The sequence below is a fragment of the Ursus americanus genome, chromosome 13 (assembly GCF_024610735.1).
Source record: "Ursus americanus isolate L20-20 chromosome 13, mUrsAme1.1.p, whole genome shotgun sequence".
Taxonomy (NCBI): Eukaryota; Metazoa; Chordata; class Mammalia; order Carnivora; family Ursidae; genus Ursus; species Ursus americanus.
Genome location: NC_142139.1, coordinates 43681030 through 43701849, shown reverse-complemented (window position 1 = coordinate 43701849; position 20820 = coordinate 43681030). Strand labels below are relative to the sequence as shown.

Below are 20820 nucleotides of genomic sequence, written 5' to 3'. Positions count from 1 at the left end.
TCTAGTATGGGTGATACACATTTTCATAAATGGCTATAATAAAAAGTGGAGGATAGGTAGAGACAGAAAATTAATGATGTTTATAAGAAAAATTGCTTTTAGGCAGTGGCAGCAACAAGATGATCAGAGATAGCTTCTTGGAATGCATGGAATTTGAGCTCAGTTTTGAAAATGACTAGGGTTTGGTCATAAAGTCATTAGCAAAAACTCATGCCAGAGAGGGAGACAGTGTAAGTGAATGTGAGGAGTGAAGGAAGCTGTGGGAAGGGGCAGGAAAGGATGGGTGCTAGAGATATTATAAAATTAAAGTTGGATCATGTCGCAAATGACTAGATCTGAGGAACAAGATGACTTTGAGGTTTTGTCTGGAAAGATAATGGTGCCATTAATAGAAAGAGGCAACAGAAGTAGGCTTGAAGAAAGGGATACTGAATTTCATTTTGTACACACGGATCTTGAACTTTTAGCAGGACATGTAGGTAGTGATACACTTGAAAATTGGAATTTTTCATTAAGCATTAGAGACATGAGTGTGTGGTCCTCCACACGGAGGAAACTCTTAAAGTTGACTTTAATTCAAACTGTTTAATGTCAAAGGGCTGCAAGTAGAGAAAGAAAATAGTCAAATTCATTACTCTGGGGGAATATTCATATTTAAGAGTTGGAGAAGGATTGTTATGACTAAGAGGGAGAAGCAGCAATTGGAAAACTATGATGAGAATGGAAACAGAAGAGGTCACATGTTCAAAAAGAAGTATATTTTGCAAGTCTGAAGAAGGCAAGGGGGTCTATTAGTCAGCTCAGGCCAATGTAACAAAATACTATAGACTGGGGGGCTTAAACAGTAAACATTCATTTTTCACAGTTCTCGAAGCTGAAAGTTCAAGATCAGGTACCAGCATGGCTGGGTTTGGTAAAAGCTCTCTTCCTGGCTTGTAGATGGCTACTTTCTCACTGTATTCCAACATGGTGCAAGAAGAGAAAAAGCAAGTTCTCGGGGTGCCTGGGTAGCGCAGTCGATAAGCGTCTGCCTTCGGCTCAGGGCATGATCCCGGCATTATGGGATCGAGCCTCACATCAGGCTCCTCCGCTATGAGCCTGCTTCTTCCTCTCCCACTCCCCCTGCTTGTATTCCCTCTCTCGCTGGCTGTGTCTATCTCTGTCAAATAAATAAATAAAATCTTAAAAAAAAAAAGAAAGAAAGAAAGAAAGAAGGGGCACCTGGGTGGCACAGCGGTTAAGCGTCTGCCTTCGGCTCAGGGCGTGATCCCGGCGTTATGGGATCGAGCCCCACATCAGGCTCCTCTGCTATGAGCCTGCTTCTTCCTCTCCCACTCCCCCTGCTTGTGTTCCCTCTCTCGCTGGCTGTCTCTATCTATGTCAAATAAATAAATAAAATCTTTAAAAAAAAAAAAAAAGAAAGAAAGAAAAAGCAAGTTCTCTGCTGTCTCTCCTTGTAGGGGCACTAATCCCATCATGAGGGTCTCACCTTCATGACCTCATCTAATGCCCAATTATCTACCAAAGGCCCCTGCCCCAAATACGTTGGAGATTTTTAGAGCTTCAAAACATGAATTTGGGTGGGAACACAACTCAGTCCATAGCAGGAGAACTGAGAAAATATCTGATTTTTAGATTAAAAAGGCATTTATAGCTTTTATGAGACAAATTTCAATAAGAATAGTAGAGCAAAAGTGAAAGGAAGCAGGAGTTATGGTGAGGAAATGCTACAGTGTGATTGATTACAGATCACATTGAGAAGTAGCAAGTTTGAAGGAAGGATTTTGAGAATGGGAAATCTCTTGTTCTTTAGTTATGTATATTGGTAGTTTTCTATAAATAGAAATACTTAACCACATCTGTATCAAGTTACTTAAAGTCAAAGTACGGAGTCTTCACTTCCCATTAGATTGTAGAAAATCACAAGAGACTCCTACTCCAGCCCCAAGAATGAGAACTAGCTAGATAAAATACATAATCATAGTTTTAAAAAAAAATCTATCAGAGGGCATCTATATAAACTACAGTAAAAGTCATAACCAAAATTAAAGACTTAACACTTTCTACTATGATCAGAAATAAGGCAAAGATGCCTCCTCTCACTACACCTAATCAATTCCATTGACATTAGATCCTAATTATTGCAATAAGAAAGAGAAATAAAAGACACAAAGATTAGAAAGAAAGAAGTGAAACTATCTCTGTTTGTTGCACGTATATATAATTGTTCATGCAGGAGTTCCCGAGGGATCTACCAAATGTAAGCATATCTCAGAGATATTGCAAGTTTGGTTCCAAACAGTGGCAATAAAGTGAAATTACAATAAAGTGAGTTAAGTGAATTTTAGGTTTCCCAGTGCAAATAGAAGTCATGTTTACGCCATACTGTATTAAATGTACAATAGCATTATGTCTAAAATATGTATATATCTTAATTAAAAAGTATTTTATTTAAAAAAGATTTATTTATTTATTTGAGAGACAGAGAGGAAGCGAGAGGGTGGGGGCGAGGAGGGGTGGAAGGAGAGGGAGAGAGAGAATCCCAAGCAGACTCCCTGCTGAGCACAGAGCCCAACCCAGGGCCTGATCCACCACCCCAAGATCATGATCTGAGCTGAAATCAAGAGTCGGCAGCCTAACCAACTCAGCTACCCAGGTGCCCTTAAAAAGTACTTTATTGCTAAAAAATGCTAACCATCATCTGAGCTTTCAGTGACTTGTAACCATTAATCACAGATCACCATAACAAATATAAAATGAAAACCTTTGGAATACCATGATCATTCCAAATTGTGACATAGAGACACAAAGTGAGCAAATGCTGTCGGAAAAATGGCACTAGGAGACTTGCTGGATTCGGGGTTGCCACAAACTTTCAATTTGTAAAAACACAGTATCTGTGAAGCATAATAAAGTGAAACATGCCTGTAACAGCAAGAACTAAGACATGAATTTAGCAAGGTTGCAGACACAACTATGTATGTATGTTTGTATGCTAATCTACAAAAATCTGTTGCAATTTCTGTACTAACAGTAAACAACTGGGAAATAATATTTTCAAAAATCCGTATATAATAATATCAATAATATGAAATACTTAGAAATAAATCTAACCAAAGGTTTGCAAGACCTCTACACTGAAAACTACAAACACTGCTAAGATAAAATAAGGAAGGCCAAAGAAATGCAGAGGTATATCATGCTTAATATTGTTAATGCACCAAATTTTCCTAACTAGTCTATAAATTCAAAGCGATCCCAATTAAAATCCTAGCTATCATTTTAGGAAATATTGAAAAAATGATACAAAGATTTACTGGAAGACATAGAATAGCTAAATCAATACTAAAGAAGAAAAACAACACTGAAAGATTGATACACCTTATTTAAAAATTATTATAGGGGCGCCTGGGTGGCACAGCGGTTAAGCGTCTGCCTTCAGCTCAGGGCGTGATCCCAGCGTGATGGGATCGAGCCCCGCATCAGGCTCCTCCGCTATGAGCCTGCTTCTTCCTCTCCCACTCCCCCTGCTTGTGTTCCCTCTCTCGCTGGCTGTCTCTATCTCTGTCGAATAAATAAATAAAATCTTTAAAAAAAAATTATTATAAAGATAAAGTAATCAAAAGAATTTGATATTGGTTTGAAAGGAGTAAGATAGAGATCAATGGACTAGCGAGCCCCAAAACAGATCCAGATTTGTGTATTCAATTTTACAGCCAACATATCGAGGCAATTCAATGAGGGGGAAAAAAAAGGTTTTTCAATAAATGATGTTGGAACAACCGGATATGCATATGGAACAAAGTGAACACTGATCCATATTTCACACCACATACAAAAATGTATTCTACGTGGATCACAGCCATAAACGTAGATGTTAAAATAATACTTATAGGAAAAAACAGGAGAAAATCTTTGTCACTTTGTACGTAGCAAAGATGTTTAAAGAGAAAAAACAAATCATGAAACATCAAAGAAAATAATAAATTAGACTTCATCAAAATTTTAAATCTTTTACTCTTCAAAAGATGTCATTAAATAAACAGAAAGATAATTCACACACTGGGAGAAAACATTTGCCACACATATATCAGCAAAGTAATAAAATTCAGAATATATAAATTTTACCTCTAAATAAGAAAGCAAGCAATTCTATTAAAAAGGGGCAAGAGATCTGAACAGATATTTCACTAAAAATATATATATGAATAGCCCACAAATATCTCTTCCTATGTCCAATAATATTAATTATGAGGCAAAAACCCATTGGAATGTCTAAAATTTAAAACTTTGACAATGCCAAGACTTAGTGATGATGTGGGATAACTGGAATTTTTTATATGCTGCTGGTGGGAATGTAAAAAGGAACAACTACTTTGTAAAACAGTTTGGTGGTTTCTTAAAATGTTAAACATGCCTTCTCATACCACCCAGCTATTCCATTTCTAAGTATTTACCCAAAAAGAAAGGTACACATATTTTCAAACAAAGACTTGAATGCAAATGTTCACAGCAGTTTGTGTGTGTGTGTGTGTGTGTGTTTTGTAATAGTCAACATCTGGAGAAAATTTAAATGTCTCTGATCATGGGAACAAATAAAAAGAGATGTTGTATAGCTACACACGTAAAGGACTATTACTCAGCAGATACACGCAACAAGGAAGATAAATTTCAAACTGTGTGAATGAAACCACATTCAAGAGACCACAATATAAGAATACATTACTTCCCCATAAAACCTAGATACTGCAAATAAATCTGTAAGTACAGAAAGCAGATCAACTATTGCCTGGGGGACAAAGGAGAAGTGGGGAATTGATGGGCAAAAGACACAAGAAAACTTTCAAGGGGTGATGGGAATCGTTTTTATGTTGATGATCGTGGTGGTTTCACAGGTGTATACATCTGTCAAATCATATCTAACTGTGTATTTTATATACGTGAGATTTATTGTACATAAGTTACACAATGTCTAAGTTGTTTTTTTAAAAAAAAAAAACTCAGTGGAGAACTCAAAGAAACCTAAATGAAATAGATTCCAAAATAAATTTTAAAAATTACAGGCCTTGGAAGGGATGAGACTCATGGCTATTTTCATCCCAGATGAAGTGGTGGAAGGTGACAGAATCTCCCCCAGGCAGGGGTCAAGAAAAGCTGGTTAAATGTTTATCAACCTTTTAACTGCTGAAAGATAGATTAGAACTCAGCGATGTCCCACAATTTATATTGACTCAGTCTTCCATACTTGCAGCTTAATATATATGTGTGCATGTGTAAACAGAGTATCCACTGAGAAATGGCAAGCAAAGAAAATGAAACAATTGGAAATGCTAAAAATGAAAAGCACAATATCAGCAATAAAGAATTCCATTTAACTGGCTTAACATCAGAGGAAAGGATCAGTGAACTTGAAGTCAGGTTAATAGAAACAACCCCAACAGAATCACAAAGAGAATACACATCAAAAAAGAAGAAGGAGAAGAAGAAGAAGAAGAAGAAGAAGAAGAAGAAGAAGAAGAAGAAGAAGAACAACAACAACAACAACAACAACAACAACAACAACAACACTTGAAATCTATGGAACAATACCACAAGGTCTAATGTCCATGTATTTAGAGTCCCCGGGGTGGGGGGGAGAAGAGAGAGGGATGTAGGAAGATATATTTGAAATGGCTGGGACTAGTCCATATATGATAATAGCATTAACTCACAGATCCAAGAAGTTCAGCAAATCCCCATGCATGATAAATACAAAGAAAATCACATCTAAGCATTTAGTCACCAAAATTCTGAAATTAAAAGATAAAAAGAAAAAAAAAAACAGCCAAAGAATCATGGAAATTAGCAAATAATGAAACAAAAAAATTTAAGGACTGAAGAAAGGAAACAAATCTGTTTCCCTTAAATCATATATATCCAACAAAATATTCTTAAAGAGTTAATACATAGGAAGAAAAGAGTTACCTAAACATTACAATTATAACAACTTTAGACTGGTGGGAAATTTAAAGATACTGTATTTTAATTTAACTGAATTTCTATCAAAAGTCTTTCAAATGCCTTCTTATTTCATGCATCTAATTTGGAAGTTCACAGGTCTTTGAAACTTAACTCTAGAGTCTAAGTTGACTACTGTGTAAGCAAATATGCTATTGATCATATGCAAAATCATTTAGAAACCACGATAAAGCTTTTCTATAGCCAGGAAAGGTGGTAAAACATGGTATTTAAGAGGATGGACGCTGCCTAGCTACAAACACTGGTTCCACCATTAACAGAAGGTATGACACTAAGGCAAGTTACTTTTCTGCTCTTGACTCCCTTTCCTCATTTGTACATTAAGCGATAAGGTTGAACATTTCTCAAAGGGCTCAATAAAACTTTAATTTTAACTCAGTTTTAACAATGCTTGGAATATGATATGTGCTTAATAAATGTTGACTCCTAGTTTTTGAAATTAGGTATAAAATTATTCTAGCACGTGTATGTGTTACATTGTTCCAGGCTCGGTTGACCTAAAGCAGTAGTCCTCAAAGTGTCACTTGCAAATCCTTGGGGATGCCCTGAGGCCCTTTGAAGGATATGCAACATCACAACTATTTTCTTAACATTACTGAGATAGGAGGTGCTCTCTTCACTCTCATTCTCTCAAAGGTATTGAGTGCAGCTTTCCAGAAGCTATATGACATCTAATAATGTCCTCATTTTATCAGCTAATAGAATGTGTGCTTGCGTAGAACTTTCTATGGCAGTAGATTAAGTGTATAAATGTATGTTCACGGATTAACTCAGTTTATTCTCAGAACTTCTGTTATGCTCTTCCCAGAAATCACTGGTTAAAATCGCTATTATCTCTGTAACCTCATCATTGTTCAATAAATCATTACTTTGGAATTCCTCAGTTTTTCTTACACGTTCATGTAAACACAAAAAATGACTACATTTTGCTGTTTTGCAGTAATATTAAATTATGTTAAGTTTTCTAAACTGCAAATTTTCACTTAAGCTGCTATGTTAGAATTTAGTAATATTTATTCCAATTGAAAGGAAAATTTATTTGTATTTTTCATATACTTATCAATGGATTCTTGGCTTGAAAAGATGAGACTGGAAGACCTTCTCAGCCATCACACCACACCACAGGTGTACCTTCTACATCTGCCATGGTGAATTTGACAGCTTCGCAATACTAAAAATTTTTCCAGATGGGATCCATGGTGATATTGATGAATGTGATGTTTTGATACTATACGATAAAATGTAAAATGTATCAACATTTGTTAAACCTGGCAAAGCTCAACGAACCAGTATTTTCCAATGACCATGGTGTTACAAAATCATGCAGTAATAAGGAACCATTCACAGAACATAGATTTTAATGGTTTCATGTCCCATATTGCAAGTAACCTTTAAGTTATGATCATGTTTCAATTTTTGAAATTTTTATACCCAAAAAATCTATAATTATCTGAAAACACTATTAAATCACTCCTCCCTTTTCAACTGTGTATCAGTGTAAGGCTGGAATTTTTTCATATACTTCAACCAAAAGAACTCGAATTTCTTAAATGTTAAAAAAAAATATTACTTTTGGGGTGCCTGGGTGGTTCAGTTGGTTAAGTGCCCAGACTTGATTTTCACTCAGGTCATGATCTCAGGGTCCTGGGATAGAGTCCTGCGTTGGTCTCATGCTCAGGGAGCCTGCTTAAGATTCTCTTTCCCTCTCCCGCTGTCCCTCCCCCCACTCACGCTCTTTTACTTTCTCTAAAATAAATAAATAACTAGGTAGATAGATAGATAAAGTCTTTGAAAAAAGAAGAAAAGGGGGCGCCTGGGTGGCTCAGTGGGTTAAACTTCTGCCTTCGGCTCAGGTCATAATCCCAGGGTCCTGGGATTAAGTCCTGCATGGGGCTGTCTGCTCAGTGGGGAGCCTGATTCTCCCTCTGCCCCTCCCCACCTTTCTGGCTTGGCTTGCGTTGCACTCACTCTCTCTCTCTCTCTCACAAAAATAAATAAATGAAATCTTAAAAAAAAAGATTACTTTTTATTTCAAACAATTATATAATAATTGTGGGTTCTTTTGCCAAATGCACAGTTAATGCTTACAGATAATACACTTCAGGTTTATATCTCACAAATCATTTGGGTAACACCACTTTGCTTTTCCACAGCATTTATCTTAATGTCACACTAATTTTGTATCCACTCATGTATCCTTCTCTCTGATGTTGGACAAGACAATGTACTTCCTCTTCAAAGTCTATATACCGCTCTAGACTCCATCACAACATGCTTTCTCCAGGACCTTTCTTTATAATTACTCTACCTAATCTTCCCTTAAAATCTTCCCTCTTTCTTCTACCTGAATTCCTCCATTTATCCATTCATCCAATCATTCATTCATTTGTTCATATATCCCAGAAATATTTATTAAGCATCTATGACTAATTTCTAACAGATGAGGTTTCAGAAACCCAAAACAAAAAGAAATAACAAACCAACACTAGACCCTTAAGGAATGTTTCATGTAGGGAATGGGGTGTGGACAGACTTAAAGCACACAATTCAGTTAAAATGTGATCTCTCATGACATGTGATGGGAAGACAGAAAATCTGCATCTAAACCCAACACAGTACACTGGTAAATGCTTCCTCAAAAAAAGACTTCAGCTGAATCTTCTAGAATAAGTAAGAAATAACAAGGCATAGAAAACAAGAAAGGTATTCCAAGGAGTAGAAAAAGATGTGCAAAAGACAATGACAGTAACAAACAAACAAAAAAGAGCTTGGTGACCAATTACAGTAAAGACAATATGTCCATAACACAGAACTCAAGTAAGAGAATAACCAAGACATTGACCAGCAGAGTTAGACAGTAAAATAAGGCTGGCAGACTCTTTGAAATTATGAACACCGCATGATCTCTACACCCCTTAAAATGGGTTTTCACACACTGCATGCAGCAACTTCTTGATACTCACACCATGACAAGTGATTATTTATCAAGGACAATTAATGTAAGGAAACATAGCCAAACACCATTTTACCGTGTGTAAAACAGACTATGACAACCTACAGCTACCAATTTCCACTATGTACTGAAACAGATTCAATATTAAGCTAAACATAACTAAACTGATGTCACTCTGGTTAGATTTAGATAGATAATCAAGGCCACAACATGCTGGTGAAGAAAGTGTTCTAACCACCCTCAGGACGGGGAACAAACGTGTGAAGAAAGAACTCTTTTCAGGACCTTGAATTTTTTTTAACCTTCCTCTTCCTGTTTGAACACTATATTGTCACCCAATGGACCCTACTTGTATCTACCTTTCTCATTTATGCCCTACATGCTAGGTCTTTCAGTTTTCTTTTTCTCTTACATTTAAAGGTCTACGGTCCAAAAAAACCACACTTTTGCTTGAAGGTAGAAGGCAACATAATAAATGTGACTTTTGCTATTGGGCAAACAAGGTTATGCTCTTCTTCCAAGTAAAACAGTTATTCCAGGGGCTCCTAGACATAAAATCCAAAGGCCTACATTAATCCAAAGGAGTGGTCCCTAGGAGAGGACTGGTGGAAGAAAAACTTTTATGGTAGATGGACTTATGATACCCTTCTTGCCCTTGGCCAAGCCATCAGGTGAGTAGCGGGTGGTGGTAACCCAGTCTAAATTAGGATAAATTCTTATAACTTCAAAGGGTGGCAGAGAAAGAGGAGATGGGGAAAGCTGGCAAATTCAGTTCAGATAATTTGCTATCTACCCAAGGAACAGACTCTCAAGAAATATCGAGCTCTCCTATATACCACCACTGATTTTTTAAGCATAAGACAACACAACACAAGCTTAAGAATTACTCTAAGCCAATCACTAGAGAAAAGAACCAGAAATAGATGCAGGGTGTATTAAATTGTTATTTGGTGGACAAAGAGGAATGTTACTTACAATTAACAATGGCGAATATTTTAAAACACTTAAAAAATGGAATTTTACCCAAAGACTGTTCACTGGGAAAAGTGTCTTTTCCTAATCACATTTACAAATGAATACTAATCCACTGTAAGAATATCTTGTTTCAAATACTGACCTATCAAGTACTGACAATGTTAATGTGTTTATCCAAATCTCTTCCATGTTACAGTGCTATATCTTCATTAAACTTTATGCTCACAAATATACGACTTAAAAGTTTTGGGGCGCCTGGGTGGCACAGCGGTTAAGGTCTGCCTTCGGCTCAGGGCGTGATCCCGGAGTTCTGGGATTGAGCCCCACATCAGGCTCTTCCGCTATGAGCCTGCTTCTTCCTCTCCCACTCCCCCTGCTTGTGTTCCCGCTCTCGCTGGCTGTCTCTCTCTCTGTCGAATAAATAAATAAAATCTTTAAAAAAAAAAAAAAGTTTATGTTATACCAATGGAACATATATAAACCACATAACGTTTAACTACTTATAATAGAGAGTATCTGAAGCGGCAAAATCATTGAAAATTGAGAACAATCAGCAGCTAATAATTCAATATCCTACAAATAAACTTAGACTAGTAAAACAACAAAACTTCTCTAATAAAACGAATGGCATTAGAATTATAGGGGCCTCTCAACCTCACAGATGGAAACACCTTTTCCAAGGTAAGGAGCCAAATAATTTCCTCGTTAAATCTAGAAAAGCATATCGAATTTTGAATAGTTTGAATTGATTTACGAAGGTCAAATTAAAAGTCATGCATGTGCCGTATCCTGTCCCCAAACTCAAAAAACAAGGTAGTTCTACATTACCTAATAAAGCAAAAACTCAGCCTGGCATCCTGGTCTTTTGTAATCTAACCTCTCTTTACCTTAAATCTTTTTATAAATACGCCCCAACGTAGCCTCATCGCTCCAGCAGGCCTGTATCATATCACACATTTTTACTGAGTGCTTACGATCCATGGGACCTTCTACTGGGTGTCTGTGAATAAAATGAGAACTAGACAGAAATGGTACCTCCTGCCACCGAGGAGTGTACTGGTGAAAGCAGACAACTCAGCAGGCAATTATGGGGAAGTATAATAATATGATGGGGAAGCACAGAGCATTGAAGGAAAACATAACAAAGCACTTAACTCAGGCTGGGAAGGTCAGGGAAAGTTTCTGAGAAGTATAGCCCAGTTTGAGATTAAAAGTTTGAGTAGGTATGGGCCTCGGGAAAACCGAGCAAAGGGAAAAGAAATCTAGAAACGGAGGGAGAGATAACAGAATGTTCCAGAAAGGAATACTTCAAAGGTGTGCTTGAGAAGACCTGCCGTTACCCCTTCTCCCTCATACTCTGGTTCCTCACGGACATGCAAGCACGTGGATGCACACACGCACACCCCACGCTCTGCCCACTCACCTGCTCTCTGCTCTGCGCCTTTCCTATTCTCTGCCCAGAACACCCTTCCCACTCTTCTCTAAATTTAAATCCTACAGGTCCCGCAAAGTCCCACATCAGTCCTCTTTTAAAATCTCAATTCAGAGCCAGATCTTCTCTAGCGAGCCTTCAGTATTTCCATTCTGCAAAGTTCTTCAGACCTTACTAGAAAGGCACCACTAATACTAAGCTCATCGTGTGTAATTCTGAGACTATTTCTGGGTTCCGTTAACTCTACATGCAGACTTTAAATTCCCTCAAGTCAGGGGCTGTGTCATAAACTGTGCGTGTATGTCGCTCAGTGACGAACATAACCCATAACAAACCTTGTTACAAGAAGTACAAAAAAGCGACAGCCTCTGAGAGGAATGTCATAAAATATAAAATAGGCTGGAGGTTTCAAAAATTACAAATTCAAAAAAAAGTTCTTTTAATTCTAATTTATCTTTCCAGTAAAGTGGAGATAATGGCATTTATATTGGGTATAGGAAGAGTTCAACGGCTTGCCAGGGATGTGAGGAAATTCAAATGATGGCACAGGACTGGTCAAGCAGAACTACTCTTTGTTTTGTTTCATCTCCGTTCCTCAAGAAAATAATATTCGTGCTGGCAAAGCTAAGACCAAAATCAAAATAACAAATTTAAAGCCCAAGGTATAAAATGGTATTAAATATTCCAAATGAGTTTAAATCCATTCATGTGAAGAAACCGCGTTACAAAGAACTGAAAACATTTGCGGATGAAATAAGGGGATAGTTAAAATCATCTTTAAAAATATTACAGTGGGGAGAAGGGTTGAAAGAGAAGGAAGAATCCAGCCATTGTCTCACTTTTCAAAATAGAGAAGGTGATTCCACCAACTCTAGCCTAGAGGGCTTGACGTTCATTTCAGGCATGATTCCCAAGAGAACTGTAAAACTATGGTATGTGAGTATTCAAAATGTGAGGTGCTGTTACCTACAAGCTAGTGAAGGGTGGCAGGGAACATATCATTATATAAAAATAATAACTTGGTATCTATTCTGCAGAAAGTGGAAATGCATTTTCCCAAGGCCTTTGCCCAAGTCTGTCACAGTATACTCCTGGGCCACACAAAGGAATGTCAACTCCAAAGAAAGAGAGTTAATTGATGATATAATTGGCTGGACATCCGCATAAAGAGGACTACTAATTCATAGACTGATGTAAAGCAAGAAGAAGGTGTCTAGGATCTAGGATCGTACCAGATGTCCTTCCAGTTCAACTTTTTACAGTTACTTAGATGAAGATCTTAATTGTATCCTAATCAAATCTATTAATGCCATCAAATTGGGAAAGAATGGCTAAACTTTATCAAGGAATCAGAATCCAAAAATACCTTGACCTTCTGAAACTACAGACTAAATGTAGAGATTAAATTAAATTGCAGTAAGTATTTTTAAAAGTCCCAACTCACATGTACAACTGGGGAGAAGTATATCTGCAGAAGAGTATGGATAAAAAGATGCATAATTAAACAGTGTAGTGTGGATGCAAAAAAAGTGGGGGAAAGACAGATTAGATTTTAGGGTGATTTACTATACAGTATCCAGGGGACGTAACCAGATATATTCAATGATACCAGTCCATTCATTGATATTCAGCTCCAGGGACCACACTTTAAGAAAAACAGGAGTGCATCCAAAAGAGAAATACCCTGATGATAATGAGACTTTCAGGGCATGTCAATTAAGGATGAGGTGAAGGAACTGGATAGTACCAGTAGAGACACAAGAGTAGTCATATATAAAAGCATTTTGTGTAAGTACTCTAAGAGGTAATAATCAGCATACGAATATTATGGAGATAAATAGTTCAATATAAGAAAAGAGTTCTTATGCTCAGGACGGGTTAAGTAAAGAAATGCCTCCTAAGTTCCAGATGAATCTTGAGAAATGATTTGCCTAAATTGATCTTAATAGTCTCTGTGAATATGGAAATAAGGTCATCTGCTAAGAATGAAAAGAGTAAGGCTAATGTGGGCAGATTGGAAAACCTGGAAAAATCTGGAACAAGTACTATGGAGAATTTGATATGAAATTATCCAAGACAGAATAAAATAACTTCCTAGCACTGTTAACCATCTCTTAAGCTGAAGTTAGAGGGAATCAGATTCTGGCAGGTCTAGTGGCAAGAAATCTGAAGTCTGAAGCAGAGTTGACATTGCTGTTCAAGATGAGTGTGGTAAGTAAAGAGAGGAAAATATGAGAAAGGTGGGGGTGGCCAACGAACAGTAACGGAAGAGAAGGGTGTTGGGTAGTGATGAGTGAGTGGAATTAGTGGAAGGTTAAGAGGTTAAGAATATGAAATTCTTAGCTTTTCATTCAGCAGGGGCCATCCTGAGTGATGAGAAGGCCTGAGGGGGTGAATACCAGTGGACTCCCAGAGGGAGGTCGAGCAGGTTCGGTAGGGTCCTGTGAAAGCCGGATCCGTAGATGTTGAATGAAGCCCTGAACAATGACAGCTGATGAAAAACCTCCATTATTTTAGATTCCCAAGGAAAGTAGAATGTTCGGGAGGTCAAAAAGCACTGGTACTGGGGACAGGGTAACACAAGTGAAAGATGTAAATTTAAAAAAACAAAGGGTAATTGGACGATGGTAAAAGAAATAACAGTTTACAAGCAGTTCTGAACAGGCTGAAAGCCACATGAGAGAAGAGCACAAAAGTGTCTCTCGGTGATCAAGACCATAATATTCCATGGAGCGTCAGTGCAAAACAAATATCTCTTTAAAAAACTGTATTCTTGAACTGAATACTGTATAGCATCAAGGCATTAAAAAGCCTTAATTCAAGAATTAGACACAACACAATTAATCTCATTAGACATCTACTATGTGCCAGGCACTAGGGATCCAGTGATGAGTATCCCGAAAGAGATCTGAGTTTGGTAGGCAATATAGACATTTTTACAGGTATTTCTAATATAATGCCACATAGAAAAAGGAGACGTGTAGATAGGTCAGACCTGGAAAAAAATTCAGGATTAAGAAGTTTTTTTTGGTCTGCCCAACTTCCTTTCCCCAGGGTGTTCACTCCCGAAGCCATTGTCTTCTGTTGGCTTCTTGCTAATTCCTACTGTGGGGAGGAGGAGGTGGTGGTATGTAAGTTAATTAAATTGAGTTGCCTTTGATTTCTGAAAGGGAGGGTTCGTATTATAAAACAAGTATTAATTGCCATAAAGCATTTCGGGTAAGTGATATGAGTAATTACAAGCAGTGAATATCACATTTTTATCCCAAGGGGTAATCATGCCCCAGAGACCCTCAAGTTTTATAAGATAACCATTCTTTCCTCCTGTAGGCTGAGGAGGGAGCTTACCTAAAGCTCTTCACTCCTTGCAAATAATTCTATTCCTACTCTATAACCCTCATGACTAGAAGAAGATAAAATCTGTTGGCCCGAACCCAGAAGAGAGAAAAAAATATGAAATAGGTCAGACACTTCTAAATTGTTTGAGGGAAATAAAAATAAGCAAATGTGATTCAGGATAGCCAGAACATTATTACAACTCCAAATAAGTCAACTCGTCTATGGACAACCAAATTTGTTCACATAAAGACCTAAAAATTGTCAAAAACTCTTTTTGTATCGGGTCAAGGTAGAAATACTCAAAACTATCACATAGGCACCTAATAAGTAATTTATATTGATATTTTACGAAGAAAAATATCTCTTTCTACAAATACGCAGAAAAGTAATTAGTAGTATTTAAGAAAAGTAGCTTGGGTGAATATCTATAATTAAATGATATAAAAATCAGTGCCATAAAAGTTATGTATCCCAGCAAAAGAAAAAAAAAAAGCTAAGCAACTTCCTGGCAAATCTGACAAATAGAAAATATTCTCAATAAGTAATTTCCTCCAAAAAATTTTCCCTTCAGTAGCATACTTTTTGGTTTATTCAAATACTGGTTTAGCTTTCTACTTCTCCTTACCTGGAGAAATTAATTCTTAAGGCTCATTTGATTTTGAACTAGAGATTTTTTGGGTACTGATACTATTTTAAAAATCAATATTCTCCCCCCTACAGTCATTATTAATTGTTAGCAAATGTAATCTACAAATATAAATACAGGATTTAATTTCCCTGATATGCTTTTTGACAAAATTCAAGGTTATCTAATCTTAATTTATAAAAAACACCAAACAAACCTGGTATTAACTAAAGATTTAAGTCTTTTTGTTTGAAAAGTATCTATGACACAACGGTTGACATCTAGGCATGGGAATATTTTATTGACGTATTCATAATAGAAGTAATTTAATTTTAGTTATCACTTCTTTAATTTTTAGTGCAATGTTAAAAGTTTTTCAATATAATGCCTTAAAATAAGATTGTTTCATAAACCATAGTTATAAGAAATATAAGGACTAAGGCTTACGAAGCTTCCCACATTTCTTTTTCCATTGGTGCTACCAAATATAAGTCAAATACCTTTACATTTTCTCCTGCATTCTCTAAATGACAGAAAACTATCTTACATAAATTATACCTGGACATCTAAAAACAGGGTCTTTAAGGGATTATTCATATTCCTACACTTCGAAACACCACAGCAAGTTTAAGTACTTTATATTTCTGTTGGGGTTCAAATAGAGAAAAATATAATTTTTATTTTCTGCGTCATACTAGAAAGAGATCTTACAGTACAGGAAGAAACAGAATATACCTATCTATTCATCACAAATTTCTACTACATAAAGTTTACCTACCAAGTTTCCTGACACATTTAAAAACATACAAGTGGGCCTATCTTACATGAAATGTTTAATTATCGTAACATAAGTTATTCTAGAATATTTCCAGCCATTTTATGTCTGCAGGCTTTATGTAGAAAGCCTACTGTGTGGACAAGAAAAAGTAAACCTTATATATTTTAACTTCGTGGCTATTTTTCTATTTTCTATCTCTATCTTGTAAATGTAACATCCTTGTAGATATCTGAGGACTCTGGACTATCAACCCAAAAATGCAGCAACTCAAATGTTTAAATACAATATCCGGGGCTTCACGACTCCTTGAAGGACATCTACAGACTCAGCTGTGTAAGAACTTAACAGAACACAGACTACACAATCTCGCTCAAAGAGTAATAAAGCTTATACGGTTTTTTGCCAAATTAAAGTTTGGTTTGGAATTTTAGATTTTCATATTGTTGTTATATTTTTATTGTTACTGACTTTTTACCACTCTTCATAGTAGAGCACCTGATGTGACCACTCCTGAAGAGAAATATAGCCATTTTAGGAAAGGCAACAGATTACTTCCACACTATGAACCAAGATCTAAAAATCTCGATCATTAAGTGCTTCAACGTTTATGTATGTAACCCAGAGCGTTAATGATTTTCCCACTAAGACTACTTCAAGTAAGTAGGTAGACATTTAATGATATCACCATCGGAAGACTGACCCTGAAAAATCACTATTGATACATAAGAAATGCACGCACACACACACACACACACACACTATGGCCTGTTGTATTTAAAACTCAGACGGGTTTTCAGTATGTTGGAAACCAGGTGCCTCTGACCCGTTACCATTAAGGGAGAGGTTCAACCTGCATTACTTCAGAAGATACAAACTGTTCATCGAGTGCAAAACGAAGAACCGTAGGAAATAAGTGAGCAAAAGAAAGACGCACGAAATCCATAGCCTGAAATCACATGACCACGATGCCTGCAGCCCCTCACACAAACGCCACTGTGAGGCTGCTCGGCTCAGCAAGGACAGGCTGCAGGCACGGACCCGACGCGCAGAGACGGTTGTGATCCCCTGCTCACCATTTCCCCAAGTGCTGCAGTAGTAATGCAAGCAGAAAATTGGACTGCCAAATTAGACCGCGCGCGTGCATACACACACACACACACACACACACACACACACACACACACACACACACACTTACTCTTCCGTCCAGCCCCGAGCAGCCCCGCTGGAAGTTTGCTGGATGCTTTTTCTAAGCAATCGGGCGACCGTAGCTGTTTGCTTTCCCCAAGGGCGAACGGCTCGCTCACCCAGCAGCCGGCGGGGTGAAGTTGCGGTAAAGCCGGGGCGCGGCCTCGAGCGCCGGCCGGCTCTAAGGTCCCGGCGGCCCTTTGCTGCCGCAGCTGGCCCTCGCGTGAGCCCGCGGCCCCGGCGCCCTGGCCGTGGGAGAGCAGCGGCCCCAGCGCGCCCCGCGCGTTCTCACGCCCCGGCTCTCCGAGCGCCGCCGCTGGCGCTGCGCGGCCCGGCGCCCACCCCCGTCAGTCCTCTTCCCTCGGGCCCCGCAGCTCCCCCGGGCCCTGAGCCGGGCCCCCGGGCGCCGTCTCCTTTGCTCCCTCGCTCCTCCCCAGCGTGGGAACCCGGCCCCGGCCCTCCAGGGGCTGAGCAGCTGGGAGCGCGCGGAAGTCTTCCCAGGGAGGGGAAGGGGGATGAGCCCAGGCCAGGGGCCCGGGGAGAGGGACTGCCTCTCTGGGGAGCCCCGAGCCGCGCGGGCACGCAGAGACCACTTACCCGGTGGCTTGCCAGACCTCGCGGCTGCGTTTCCGGATCGCCGGCTGCTCCTGGGCGCGCCTGGCAAATCCCCACTGCGAACGCAGAAAGAGAGTGGGCGTCAGGGACAGGAGAGGGTGAGCGGGAGAGGGGACCCTGCAGTCGCACCTGTCAGTCCGGGCGCAAGTGCATCCAACAAACACGCGACCGCGGTACTCACACTTGGGCTCACTCCTGCCTACCTGCTCAACAGGCAGGGCGGGACGCGACGTGCCTCGCAAACCGCATTCCCCGCTCTGCTCCCAAATACTCTATCAGCTCTGGCTGTGGTCCCTCCCTGTCTCTGTATCTCTCTCTCTCTCTCTTTCTCTCTCTGATGACTCCAAAGGATCCCTTATAATCCCTTTCCCTACTGCATTCAAGTTCTTTTCAGAATCCTTCCACTTCCCTACACCGAAAGACTGAAAAAGAAAGTAGCGACTAAAACGCACCATGGTGAGGTCACTCCGGGTCTCGGTCCCGCCGATGCTCGTGACGTTCCCCGCCCCCTCTCCCCCCGCAGGTGTCGGTCGTCTGGGGCGGCTCCCCGGCTGCTCTTTGCCTTTTGCCTCGGGCTTAGCGCAGCCAAAGTGTCGGAAAACTGCGAAGAAACCTGCTTTGGAAAATCAGCTCTGTGCTGGAGTCCCACCCACTACGCCCAGACTAGGGCAGGCGAACTGAGTCCTGGCCTCTCCAGCCGCCCAATCGCCATCCCAGCAGTTACTGTGTGGAGAAAGAAGGGACAGGGACAAAGGAAGAGACACACAAAAAGGGAGGGAACTCAAGGAAAATTTGGCTCGCTTAGAAAAAAAAAAAATCTTCACTACGCACTGGTCCAGATAAAATGTTGTTTACAGTAGTTAAAACCTCCAACATGAGAGAAGTGAATACCGCCCGGACGCTTTTCTTGTCCTGGTTTACAGGTTTAAAACTATTCTAAGCCTTTGCAAATGCAATTCTGCGGTTGCAAATCTTACACATCTTCCCAGTAAAGTCCTGATTCTGCTTGGTTCGGTGCATTTAATTCTGCTGGTGTGTGTGTGTGTGTGTGTGTGTGTGTGTGTGTGTGTGTGAGAGAGAGAGAGAGAGAGAGAGAGAGTATTCCAGCACAGAAAAATAAGTTCTGACACTGATTTTGAGTCAGTTTTCTGACTTTAAAAAAAATCTCATTATGCTGTTTCATTGTGAATTCATAATTAATCCTAATTATTATGTGATCCTTCTTCAAACCCAGGAACTCTGAAACAAATCGTTCATGGTTTATCTGCAGTTCTTATATTTCTCCCAACATCCACCACATAATCTGGTCTCATGTCAGACTCACCACATTTGCAAAATTTTCTCCCAGCCTCGTCTACTGGGTTCTCCTCATGGCAAACATTAGTGAGAATAAGCTAAGGGGGGGACGCCTGGGTGGCAGAGGTTAAGCGTCTGCCTTCGGCTCAGGGCGTGATCCCGGCGTTGTGGGATCGAGCCCCACATCAGGCTCCTCCGCTATGAGCCTGCTTCTTCCTCTCCCACTCCCCCTGCTTGTGTTCCCTCTCTCGCTGGCTGTCTCTATCTCTGTCGAATGAATAAATAAATAAAATCTTTAAAAAAAAAAAGAATAAGCTAAGAGGGGAAAAAAGACATTTAAATTTAAAAAAACGTTTAAGTAAACTTTGCCTTAGTATCAGGCAAAGTTCAGAGCTATAAATTGGCATTTTTTGGTTCTGCCATCTCTGAAACCTTCCCCTCCTCTACACCCAACCCATGATAATGTCTTAAGTCAGTAGGGCTTTTGTCCTCAGAGCTTTTAGAATTCAAGACCTAGAATAAAAAGTAAAAATAAATTCCCAGTGATGTACTGTGCACTAAAACTGCAGTAGGTGACTATGTCAGCCTTGTGCTATCGTCTCAGGTGACCGCAAGGAGAAATCAAGAGCAGGAAGAACTGGGAAACCAGTTAAGTAGAGGCATGCAAGCGATATTTTTAAACAATCAGATATGATAGAAACATAATGTATTAAGATGACCTAAGGGTCTTTCTTGTGTCTATGTAGAAAGCAGAAAAACCTTAATTGTTACAACTGTATTATATTTACAACTGAATTGTATTTTACAACTGTATATATATATTTACAACTGAGTTATACCTTGTGATGTGCAAGTATTTGAGAACTACTTGTAAGCAGGTATGTACCACTTCCCTTTTGTATCTATAATCCCCTGTAGCTCACGAGCTTTGAAGCAGTTCTTCAGAACAATCTGAAATGCTGTGTCCCAGACTATAGTCTTCAGGGAGACAGCGAATAAGGCATAGACTAACCTACAGTGAGGTTGGCTTTCTTTCCGTGGACACCATCATTGAAAGAGGATCTCTTACTATTTTTTAAAAATAAATTCAGCAGTATGAAAGCTCAGGGGAAGAAGAGATATCTTCTGATAGGAGAAATCCTTCATAATGGACCAGCATTAGAGCTAGGCCTTAAAAATTTGGTGATGGCGAAAAGACGAAATAGAGGAGCTTTGTTTTGTTTTGTTTTTTGTTTTTAGGCAGAGGGAAGCTTGTGAACAAGGGCATGGAGGTGAGAAGGCATGAAGACCAATATTGAAGAAACAGAGAGTAATGCCAATAGACAGAACTACGTAGTTAATGAAAAACAAAACAAGTCTAGGAAGATAAAGTGGAAAGACCAGCTGGAACCAAATGGTCCCATTGGCCTGTCTTCCAGTTCGTGCCCGGTAGGCTCGTGTAAAATCTGTGTTTTTGTTTTTGTGTTCCTTACTCTTGTCAATAATCCCTTCATCCTGGACATGACTCACTTAACCCATTCATTTCTACCTGCATATCTCATAGCACACCAAAGTCCTTCGCACACACTACATTTAACCTCAGTCATCTCTGCCCTGGGCTA

At 39.2% G+C, this 20820-nt stretch overlaps 1 protein-coding gene across 4 annotated transcripts in view; it reads right to left on the bottom strand.

Moving 5' to 3' along the window:
• GUCY1A1 (guanylate cyclase 1 soluble subunit alpha 1) overlaps nt 1–18659 on the bottom strand; it is a 66514-nt gene extending 47855 nt beyond the window's left edge. Inside the window, exons 1-2 of one of the 4 annotated variants that reach the window (XM_045798767.2) lie at nt 18376–18659; nt 17906–17979 (exon numbers count right to left, since the gene is read on the bottom strand). The gene's annotated coding sequence lies outside the window, so the exon portion shown is untranslated. The other 3 variants (XM_045798769.2, XM_045798768.2, XM_045798770.2) reach the window with 3 other exon arrangements.
• Between the last annotated feature and the right edge of the window lie 2161 nt (nt 18660–20820).